This window comes from Lissotriton helveticus, chromosome 2_1 (assembly GCF_964261635.1).
Source record: "Lissotriton helveticus chromosome 2_1, aLisHel1.1, whole genome shotgun sequence".
Classification (NCBI taxonomy): domain Eukaryota; kingdom Metazoa; phylum Chordata; class Amphibia; order Caudata; family Salamandridae; genus Lissotriton; species Lissotriton helveticus.
In genome coordinates, this window is record NC_136059.1 from 911,066,977 (window position 1) to 911,079,161 (window position 12,185).

Sequence of the window (12,185 nt, forward strand, 5' to 3'; positions counted from 1 at the left end):
CGCCCTTAATATCCCTTCAGCCGGACGCGGCTGTTCCTTCTCCCCTGCACCCCGTATTTCTTTCTCCTCCGACTCAGACCACTTCAGAGCTCTGGGATCTAGTTGGCCCAGGTGCCACGCCCAAGCGACCGATGTCTGACTTGAGTGATCAGCGAGCTTTCACTCGGTCGTTGTTGTGACAGGAGGAGAGGAGAGCTATTATAATTCAGGCATCCCAGTGGATGCGGAATCCTATTTATACTTTGGAGGATATTTGGAGTACTATGAAGGATTTTGAACCTGTTGCGCAACAATTGGCTCTAGAGAGCATGGCGATTCGATTGATCTCCCTATGGGAACAGTGTTTTGAGGAAGGATAACCTCCTCAGATACTGCGTGATATCAGGGATCGGGCTCATAAATTTCATCTCCAAATCGAGGAAGTGTATCAAAATGTAAACACCCTTCTGCATTATAGGGAACAGATGCACCGGAAGAGTGCTGAATAGGGGGCACAGCATCCTATGAGAGAGGTGCATCCTCTTTTCTTTCCGGAGCTACCTGAAATACGGGATAATGGGGGCACGATCACAAGAGCACGAGTGGACGCTAGACTTCAGGCACAATGGGTCTACACCCCTTGGAAACGAAGTGAGGTCCTTACGTTAAAAGCCCAGCTACCCTGACCCCCGTAAAAATCCTACTGCCTATTATAAAGAACTGGCAGAAGCTGCCAATTCGGCCATTATGACTATAGCTGACATCGAGCTATTTTTTGATCTCCTAATTCCGGTGGATATTTGGAGACAGATACATGATACAGACCACGTTCCTGAGTTGGGAGGAACTTGGACTCAATTAAAGGATTGGGATAAGGAACGGAAGCCGGGGGAGAAACCCCTGGATGAAATGAAATGAAAAATTATATTTGTATAGCGCCGAAACTACCCGGAGGCCTCGCAGCACGAATATCTGTGATTACTAACATGTCTGCACCTCGTACTCAACATGATGTTCGTGCTTTTCTTGGCATAACCTCTTATTGTCGTCAATGGATTCCTAACTATTCACTTCTCTCTAAACCCTTGTTGTATTTGACCACCAAAGATGTGCATGAACCCCTACCCTGGACGGATGAATGTCAAGAAGCCTTTGATTCTTTGAAATATGCTTTATGTTCTGCACCTGTCTTGGGTACCCCAGATTACCGAAAACCTTTCTCACTCTACGTGCACGAGGTGGATGGTTGTTCCCTTTCAGTGTTAACACAGGATTTCGGTGGGAAACAGAGACCCTGTGCTTTCTTTTCATCAGTATTAGACATGGTCGCTCAAGCCCTTCCCAGTTGTCTGAGGGCCACTGCGGCAGTAGCGGTGGCCATCCGACAATCGGAAGGTATTGTTTTGAATACAGAACTTACAGTCCTGGTACCACATGCAGAAGACATTCTGTTAAATAGAACTAAGACTCAGCACCTTACCAGTGCTCGCTTGACAGGATATGAATTAACATTGTTTGCACCACACATTACAATCAAAAGATGTGCTACATTGAATCCAGCCACCCTATTGCCTCTCCCTTCCGATGCTGAAACAAATGATGTTCACGACTGTATATTTAGAACTGAGGAAGAAACTAAAGGTCGCGTAGACCTTACTGACACCCCCTTACCAGAACCCCAGGGGGAATTGTATGTGGATGGTTCTTGCTTTAAATTACCAGATGGTACGGCCACAGCTGCATATGCCATTACAACCTTAAAAACGGTGGTGGAAACCGCTAGGATTTCACATCACTCAGCCCAGGCAGCTGAACTAATAGCACTACTACGAGCCTGTGAGATTAGTAAAGGCCTAAGGGTAAATATGTACACAGATAGCCAGTATGCTTTCGGTGTCGCCCATAGCTTTGGGAGGCTGTGGGGGGAGAGGGGTTTCTTTACTACACACAGCTAGAAAATTCAACATGGTCCTTTGATTGATCGTTTACTGCATGCCCTGACTTTACCAGATAAGGTTGCCATTATTAAATGTAGCGCTCATAAAAAATCATTGATTCTGTAGGAAAGGGAATATATATGCTGATTCGATAGCAAAAGAAATCCCACAAACTAAAATGACTCCCATGTTCCCTAGTGCCTCAGCCCGGTGGGTGGCAGAAACATCTGTGTTTGATAATACCATCGAAAGTGTGAAAGAATTGCAGAAGGAAGCCACGGTAGATGGGATACAGACGTGGGAACAAGAAGTGGGACAATTGGATAAAAATGAATGTTGGGTAGATCGAACAGAGAAACAACGTTGGTTACTCCCCAATGCATTGGTGTATGCTGTAGTGATCATGGCCCATGGACCAGCACACATACAAGCAAAAGGAATTTGTGCAGTGTTGGATCCAGTTTGGAATAACCCCAACATTCCTAAAACAGCAGTACATGTGGTCAAGTATTGCACAGTGTGCTTACGTTATAATTCGGGGGTAGAGAGACTGTCCTGAGTGGAAACTTTGCTCCCCCATCTTTACCCTTTGAAGTGCTTCAGTTTGATTATATAGAGATGGAACGAGTGAATGGTTTAAAATATGTACTGGTGGTGGTTTGTGCGTTCAGTAAATGGGTTGAAGCCTACCCCACTAAGGAAGCCATCGCAGTGGCTACTGCTAAGGCTCTGATTAAGGAGTATTTTCCCCGTTTTTGTTTGCCCCAAATTATCTGGTCTGACAATGGCACACACTTTAATGCTACCCTGGTCCGGAGTGTTTGTGATGGATTACAGATCAGGCAGAAGTTTCATGCAGCCAGACATCCACAATCGGCAGGCCTTGTTGAAAAATATAATGGCATACTGAAGTTAAAAATGGCCAAGATTTGTGCTAGTACAGGATTAAAGTGGCCCGATGCCCCACCCTTAGCTCTGTTATCTTTAAGAACCACTCCCCACACATGAACTGGTTTATCCCCTTACGAGGTGGTTTTCGGTAGGCCCGCTAACGTGTGGGGAGTCCCAAGGCCCAGATCCTTTAGAGATATTGATTATCCTTTAATGACATACTATCTATATGCATTAACTAAAGATTTACGTTCTATTCATCAACAGGTATCCGAAACATTGCGGCCGCTACCAGAGGGTCCAGGTCATCGGTTGGAACCCGGCCAGTGGGTCCTGGTGAGGAACTATCAACGGAAATCAAGTTTGGAACCAAAATTGTTTGACCCCTACCAGATAATACTGGCTACGAGGTCGGCGGTGAAGGTGCATGGGCGCAAACACTGGATGCATGCGTCCCATCTGAAGCGCCTTCCGCTTCCTTTACCTTTTGATTTGCAAAACCGTGAAGGAATTCCTAGCCAAGAAGGAGAGTCGCTACAGAGCTTTGTGCCCTTTTCTGAAGCTCGAGAGAAGGGGCAGGCAAGCAAAGCATTGCCCACAGGTGACGCGGTGGTGGCTTGAACGGGGGAGGCTGTTGTTTCTGATATATCATTGGGATCAAAACCATCTAATGTTCCCACAGCTGAGTTGTTTTTTGACCAGGAGCAACCTGGCCGTTGTAAGTACAACCTGCGACCCCGAAAACCGCGCGGTACCCCAGTTCTCCGTGGGAAAAGATAGGGAAAGACTTCGTTTGGAAAACATTAGATAGTTTTACTGGGGTACTGAGCGAGACACTGGACTGAACCTGTTGAGAGGTTGGAACATTGTGCTAAGTAGCTCTGTTCAGAAAGAAAGACTGAATTGGGGGTCGCGGTTGTTCTCCCAGACAAAGGAGATACTTTACTTTTCCCATCTGACGGATGAAGAGAGTCTGCCCGTGAGGCTCTGAACGGACACGGGAAGAAGATCCCCTCTGGTGGCGTGCGTGCTTTGTGGATACAAGGTAGTTGTTGGACTTGTAGAGAGGGACCGAGTTATATCTGGACTTATAGAGAGTATGTTTCCCTTTGCTCGATTTGCAATGGAGGATGAAAGGCCTTTGGCCCCTCGTCGATATGTGGATAATATGCATTTATTTTCTGGATGGTCCACCAGATTGAAGGTGGCATTCATTGCTTTTATCATTATTATTCCCGTTATTATGATGTGTATATTCATATACTTGGAATTTCAGCACCCAGCACAGAAATTGTTAGGAACTACTGTTGCCCCGGAAGAGCATCTTTTCTATTCTTTGCCCCCTCACAAGGCCCGACACAGAGAAACTTATATGAAAAATGCCTTCATTGAAATGTTGCACTAGACACATAGTACTACGAACAAAACGAATTGTTGGGTGTGTGGGTTACTCCCTTCTGTTATGCATCAGCATGAATTGTTTATTTCTCTACCCATGTCTTATTTAGCTAGTTGTGAAGCTTGGTTCCAGTTGTTATCCTTAATGTATTCACATTATGTCGCTGAACCAAAAATGTATACTGAAAAAGATTATGAAGCCATTTTACAATACATAGAAAAACACCAAGGATTTGATGCAGCCGGAAATGGAGGGGAGGGTTCTTTGGACCCAAATGCTTGCATGAACGTGTATACAGATTACAAGAATGTCACATGGTTAATGGACGAGATGCAAGATTTTGAACTCTTTAATGACACCATGTATTTCCAGCATTTTAAGGAAAGAAACGTTACCAATGATAAGGCCTTACCGATTCCCATTATTAATACTACTTGACCCTTTTGTATACAGGGAAGGGGACATGTTACGGTAGGGAAGAGCAGATGTAATTACACCTAACCCTTACAGATATATAGTACCCCACCTATAATCACTCCACCCAATGTATATTTCGTTTGTGGGGAGAATGCATATACATGGCTTCCCCGGGGATGTGCCGGAAGTTGCTATCTTTCATTCCTATACCCCCCTGTGTACATTGCTCCGCCCGATTATCACCGAACTCATCAGTTAGTGCAGAAAGAAGCTGTAGTTAGCCGAAATGTTAGAAGCTACGACACTGATAGTACTGACCAAACAGTTTGAAGATTTTGGTAAGGGCCTGGTCCCTTTCTGGGGACCTATATTTAATAGCCGCAGCATCCGACGCTTGTCTAGAATAGTTGAGAACGTGGTTCAGACCACTACTGGGATTCTGACTAATATCACTGTAGAGCTTGCTGCGACGAGGCTTGTTTCGCTCCAGAACCAGATGGTTCTTGACGTCATCCTCGCAGATAGGGGAAGAGCCTGCCGTGTGATCGGCAGCTCTTGCTGTGTGTTTATTCCAGATTCGGCCCCTACCATCATTCATCTAGCTATACAGAAACTTCATCGTTTAGCAAGTGAAGCCCATGTGGATAACGGCACCTTGTCCCTTAGTAGCTGGTTCTGGGGTCTGTTGGCCACATGGGGTTGGAAAATATTCATAATTCTAGCCGGAGCTTTTGGAGTAATATTCACGTTCTGCCTATGTCTTCAGTGTGGCCCGGCTTGCTGCTCATTTTGTGCAGATAGAATGACATCTGCTTTAAATTTTTCCCGGCAAGTAAAAGTCGAGATGCAGATGATCCGAAAGTAAGTATCAGATTTCATGCAGATCGATGAGGGAATTTTCGTAGAATAGTATTGGCTATAGTAGGCCAAAAGGGCCGTCTGTTGGGATTGAATTTTCAATACCATGCATTATTGGCCTAATATATCCAATGTAACCTCGTAATTATATAATCACGAAGTAAGATACAGTATAAACCGTAATTGCAATTTTTATTCGCTTGTTCCTATTGATATAACTAGAGTCAGTTAGTTTCGTTTCCTTGTGTGCCGGTGTTATTTCCCTGAAATCATGTGATCACCCTCGCTGCTCGAAACCATGATGGCGGCTAGGCCGATTATGATTGTTAGCTGGTAGCTCAGGGAAACACAAGGTCACATCTGCCTTTCTTGTGGGATGCGCACATTCTAGCAGAGCCCGTTCCTGTACTCCCCAGGCTACAGATAGACATGGGGGCACCTCATTGACCTGCCCCCGGAATAGCTTAGGCCCAGGCTAATAGCAATCAATTGTGCCTTATAGGGGCATTCCTCTTGGCGTACTGACAAACTGTATCTTTCCTTGTAGGGTGTCATTTTGAATACATGAAATATGCTTTGTTTTTTGTACATGTAGTCAGTCTCCTCTGCGCACCTCTGAGGGTCGTGTAGACTGAGGTTCCCCTGCCAGGGCATGTATTTTCTGAATAAACGATTGAAACTTCTCCATTGCAGACTGAATTATTAATACTAATATATGTATGCGGGCTATTGGTAAGTATAGTCCATTGGCATTAGATTTTGGATCCTTCAACCACAATGTTGACAGGTCTAGTAGACATTGTCTGAATCATGGGTACTTCATTGGGCTGCCGCGCTGATGACTCTGCCTGTCCTGGGGAGCACATGTGTCTGAAGTCACGTATTAAGGGTAGCCTGGCCCTATTGCATCCAAGGACCACCCTCTTCTGCCTAAGATGCAGAGGGCCCTTCATCCTCCCCTGGCCCTTTGCTACTACAACTGCTGCACCCTTGATAGTTCCGCCCAGTGTGCCTGTGCTCAGAGAAGCTGCTGACAACATGCAGATTCCTAATGAGTGATGAGTCAAGGTTGCTGGAGAGAGGTAAAATTTCCCTGGTGTGAAAACCTCTCATTGGGAACTTTAGTTAACTAATGCTCTCGCAAAGCTAATCATTTAGGTTTGGTGTTGGAAGTCCCACATAGGTTTTGTGTTGTTTGATATGTTTTTCAAAAGAATAGTTTAATCAGAGGGTATTATTGATTGATAAGTGTGTCTTTGGGTAGGGTAGCGCTAATAGCACCAATTGCAGCTTGTACTGGGTACGTTGGTGCTGTATTGTCATTGTGTTTGTCATTACTCGCACTAGGCCCTTTTGCGTTTCAGTCATGCAGAGTGGACCTTGATCAGAATCAGATTAAGTGCGAATTGTGGTGGCATCACACTGTTTAATTCTGCAATAGTTGTGATTTGGTTAAGAACAGAATTGCACAGGGGTGATTGGGTCAAATCATTGCTGCTAGTGCCGATACTAGTACTGGTACTGGAGCTGGTATCATGACTGTAGTAACAAAGCAGTCTGCTATAGTTTGCTGTTTCCATTTCCTTTTCCAGGTTTTCTAGCCATTAGTTGTCTTAAAACCATATCTTGTTGACTGTCACCTGTGACAGATCTCTCCAAATCTTATTGCTTCATTGAAGATTTTCTTCTTATCAAAATCACAAACAGTCTCAATATTTTCTTTTCTGAGATCAAGTTATCATTTTCTTTTTAAAAATTTGTTGATTCAGCTGGTACTCCTCTGCCCTAAGTAAATTCTAGATGTGCCTGGTTAGCCCTGTAACATTCGGAGTTAACTAGTATTAATGAGTTACATACAAATGTTGTAGTAAAAGAAACTAGAAAACTATCTTCAGTCGGTTTGGAGAGAGTGAGGGCAAATTGCATATTGTGGTGGGACTCAGCAACAGCCCCCTTAGAGCCCTCTTCTCCCTTTAGCCTGTACTAGTCAAGCTGGTCAAGCCATTAGCTAGACACAATAGGCACATTAGTCACAATAAAAAATCCTCACCAGGTTTGCAGGCCCTCGGGCCCTGCAAGCAATCACAGCTTTGTGCAGCCCTAATCGAAGGAGACAGTGAAGATTGGCCTTTGTCTCTGTTTCTGTGGGATTGGATTGCACAGCTCAGCAGCAACTGCAACAGACAGAAGTGGTAGCAGCTCATGGCTACACACAACACTCTCAGAGGCCGCAGTGGGTCCATCTTCACATGAGGCACTTCTACTCCAATCTGCCACACATCGCTGCAAGGTCAGAGCTGAAGTGCACTCTCCAGCAGTTACCTGCCGAAGGATGCACTGACAGGAACAGGAATCATCAGCAATAAGTGGTGAGACAGCCGGGGCAGGAAAGGTCTAACAGACATGGTGGGACTTGAGCATATCCAGCAGCTACAGCACTCCAAGTATTGTGCAAATGTCCAACACAACCAACATTCTGAGGGGAGGAGAGATCCCAGATCTGGCTGGTAACATTCACAAACAGTCGGAGTTTTCTCCTCCCGACACCGACTTGGAATCGGGAACGGCCGACTTGCGGTCGGTGGTTCCTCCAGACCAATTATGATGCTTCTGAACACCATTTGAAAGGACTCCCATTGACTTTGATGGGAGCCTCTGTTCCGACCACCAACACAGGCTCCTATGGGGAAAATGAGTCTCTGTGGAAAACCTGGCACCCTGTCGCGGGCACCCCATGGTGCCTGCCACGCAGTGCATGGTTTTACAGGGGGGTCCCTTAGGTATCCCCTCGGCCCTCAACTGTAGACCTCAGGATGAAGGGGGGCCTGCTGGGGGCCCGCAAAGTCAGTTTACAACAGTCTTTTTGTGTCAGACTGACCGAGTTGGAAAGGCTGTCAGAATCTGACATCGTAATTGGTTGGTCGGAAATACAGTTCGTAGAGCTGTACTAATGGACTCCGACTGACTCGGATTCTCAGTTTGCCAGTCAGAACTGATTCAGAATGACTGAAAAGTTCCCCTTACGCCTGTGAGCATCCTAATTGGTCGATCGGAATTGTTTCCGACCGAGCGGATGGGTTCCGACACAGTCTAAGAGAATCCAACTGTTGTTCGGAGGCTTTGTGACTGACATCAAAATCAGCCCCATTATATTAGTTCTCTACACTTTGAGATGAAAAGTGTCCCTATAAACACCTATAAGACAGAATTCATCTTACAAATAAGAGGCAGTATGATGGATGTGGAAAGATTAAGGGTATGGCCCTCATTATGACGGCATTGCCTTGGGAAGGTGTCAGACTGGCTATATGTCGGCGGTACCCTCAAAGTCCTTGAGCAAGTGCTCAATAATGAAGAATGGACACAAAGGACACCCATAAATTTCATTTTGGAGTGTGCCAGACTGGCTCTCAAAAAGACCTTTTTTGAATACGAAGGAAAACTGTACTTACAAATAGGGGGTACCTCTATGGGCAGTACTTTTGCCCCATCCGTAGCCGGGTTATACGTATATAACTTTGAACAACAATTCATCCTTAATGCAGACAACCCATTCGGATCAAATATAACGTTTTGGAAACGTTATATAGATGACATTTTTGTCATCTGGCAGGGACCTGAAACGACTCTTGAATCCTTCTTTGAGTGGCTCAACTCCAGGGACAACAACCTGAGGTTCACTTACACGAAAGATCACACAAAAATGGTCTTTCTGGACCTGGTCATCACGAAGGAAAACGGACGACTGCGCACCAAAACACATTACAAACCCACAGCAAAAAACAACTTGGTAAGGTTTGAAAGTTTTCATCCGCGACCACTAAGAGAAAATCTACCCTATGGGCAATTCCTTAGAATACGTAGGAATTGCAGCAACCTAAATGATTACCGAGACCAAGCAAAAGACCTTACCTCGAAATTAGAGTCTAGAGGCTACCCAAAAAAGATCCTAAACCAAAGCCAAAAAAGAGCCAGGAACCAGCAACGGGAAACACTCCTGGAAGATGTCACAAAGACCAACGACCAAATTCCACTGACCTGCGTAACTACCTACAGCCCGGCATCCAATCATGTGACTAAAACCATCCAGAAACACTGGAAGATACTCAATACGGGCAACTTGAAATGGGAGAAACCCCTTTTTTCCTTCAAACGGGCCAGGAATATAAAGGACACGGTCGTTAACACGAGACCAAAGAGTCTGAGTACACCATCTCCCACAGTCCTAAACGCGTGGGGTCTACCCCATGTTACCGGGCACTTCAAGTGCGGTAATTGCAGTGTGTGCCATCTGATGGAGAACAAGAAAACCCTTTCTTTGGAACCAGGGAAAGTCTGGACCATCAGGGCCCATACAAACTGCAACAGCACTAATGTTGTGTACCTTATCACCTGCCCATGCAACCTACGTTACGTTGGCATGACCAGTAGGAAGGTCAAACAAAGAATTGGCGAGCACAGAAGCACCATCCGGTGCAAAAAATCGATGACCAAACTAACTGAGCACTACCTCTCCTTGAATCATACGCCCAATGATATGACATGGACCGTTATAGAACAACTGACACCAGGCGACAAACTATCACAACGACTCTTTGAAAAAGAGCAACGTTGGATATACAGATTGTCTACCCAAAGCACGGGTCTCAATGACAATATTCCGTGGAACTCAGTGCTTACTAGCTAAATTCCATTCATACACCTCTTGAGAAACCTATGCACAAACGGTTGAGCAATTAAGTACCAATAACCAGCCTCTTGGGATACCAATGTAAAAACAGTTCTGCCATCTGGAACACTCCCTTATGAATGCCCCTCCTGATTATACCAAGTTCCCATTACCAATGCTCCCATCACTACGCTGACGAGCGTTTTTATTTTTATTTTTATTTTTATTTTCCATTCACGATAATCTCTCTCCATCTGCGGCTGCGCATAGCTAGCGTTGGTTTCTAGCACTGTCTCCCTGGCAACGTGGCCCCACGTGACCACGCCCCACCCCGGTCAATCTGCAAACACGGAAGTCTTTATCTAACTGCACGCCAGAGCCCGTACCGTACTCCCACGGAGCTCCGGACAGAACCGCTGCTAGGCTAAACTGCCAGATTTCTTGAAGCCGCAAGTAAGTCCAGACAGATCCCAACCAGTTAGTCCATGGTTCGACGGAACCCTTACGGCCCTCTCACCCCCTCGTCCCTCTCCATTTCAGATAGCGGCTGCACGTACGAGCCGGGTCGCGGAGCTCATGAAGCCCTAAATCAGCGTGCTTCGAGTAAGAATATTGTCTGAGTACTCTCATGTATGAATGATTCGTGTGCTGCCTGTATATGTGTGTGTGTGTGGTTTTTTAACGAGATCATCATTTATTGTCACTTGGAGATCTCTTTTTGCGCCGCATCACTTCACTCTAGTCAATATTTGAGCACGGCACGCTCCGTTATCGGAGCTTTCGCACAGCTACTCCCACATGAGTCAGACTTATTATTATTCCTCTTGCACTCACTGGAACAGCGGCTTTTTTGTATCTCAATATTGTGACGATACATCACAATAAAGGATGATACACAACACCCTGAAGGCAGTGAATGCGTGCTTTTCCCTCACAAATAGCACGTAAGTCTGCACAACTGTTCGAGCGCAAGAATGGGTATTAGTCCACAGAGTGCACCAGTCCCAAGGGGACCAGGAGTTCCTACTTGACCCACAGGTCGAATCACCCTTACTCTCCCCTCTGTTTATATATATGTCGGCGGTCCCACCTGCCAGATTACATTGTGACCGCGGTGCAAGAGGTAGTAAAACTGCTCTTTTCCAATGCAGCTTGTGCTGCGCCCCTAGAAAAGGCCTGCAGCACAGGCCACAGTGGAAAAGGGCAGTTCTCAAACATCCATGCCCCGTGTTCCAGGCACCATGTGCCTGCCACATGGTGCATGGATGTTTGGGAGGGAGCACCACCTGTACCCCCCTGGCCACATTCCAGTGGCCCACGGTGGACTGAAGCACTGTTTCGGCGCTCCAAAGTCCCTTTCTTTCTGTAGGCCTGTAGATGACTGTGGGACCACCATGTAAAGGCTGAAGGAAAAGGACATCCTAGTCCTACACCGGTGCCTCCGCAGGCACTTCCCCCATTGTAGGGATTAGGCTCCGACCGCCACCCCGACAGGCTCCTTGAGCTTGTCGGAGGCAGCAGTCTTTTCCCCCATGCAAATCGCTCCGTCCACCAGAACTGAAATTCAGCATTGGATCAATACACTGGATGTTGGGTGGACCACCACCGATGTCCTGTCAGTGGCGGTTCGCCCGACATCGGATTGAGGTCCTATGAAAAGACATATATTTATACCGAAGGAGACATTTATAAAACACTTCTTTTAATCATCCACATGAAATCTAGAAGACTTTATGTTCATTCATGAACATTTTTTTTCTTACTAACCAAGGGTGTGTTTGGCAATTTACTTTACATTCTGATAAAAAAGGGTTCAGGCAGATCAGGTCGTCTTTACCCCTTTCTCCGTTTTGCCCGGCGTTAGCCGCTTCTAACCCAACTCACGATTACCAAATAAAGAGGCAGGCGCTGGAGACTGGAAAGCGGGAAACAGGAGTTTATTTCCGACTGAACAGAACACGTCAAATCAGACAACAGGGTATCTTCTCGAGGTGCTCTCCCAACATCTCTGAGGCCTCGCCTCTTATACACAGTT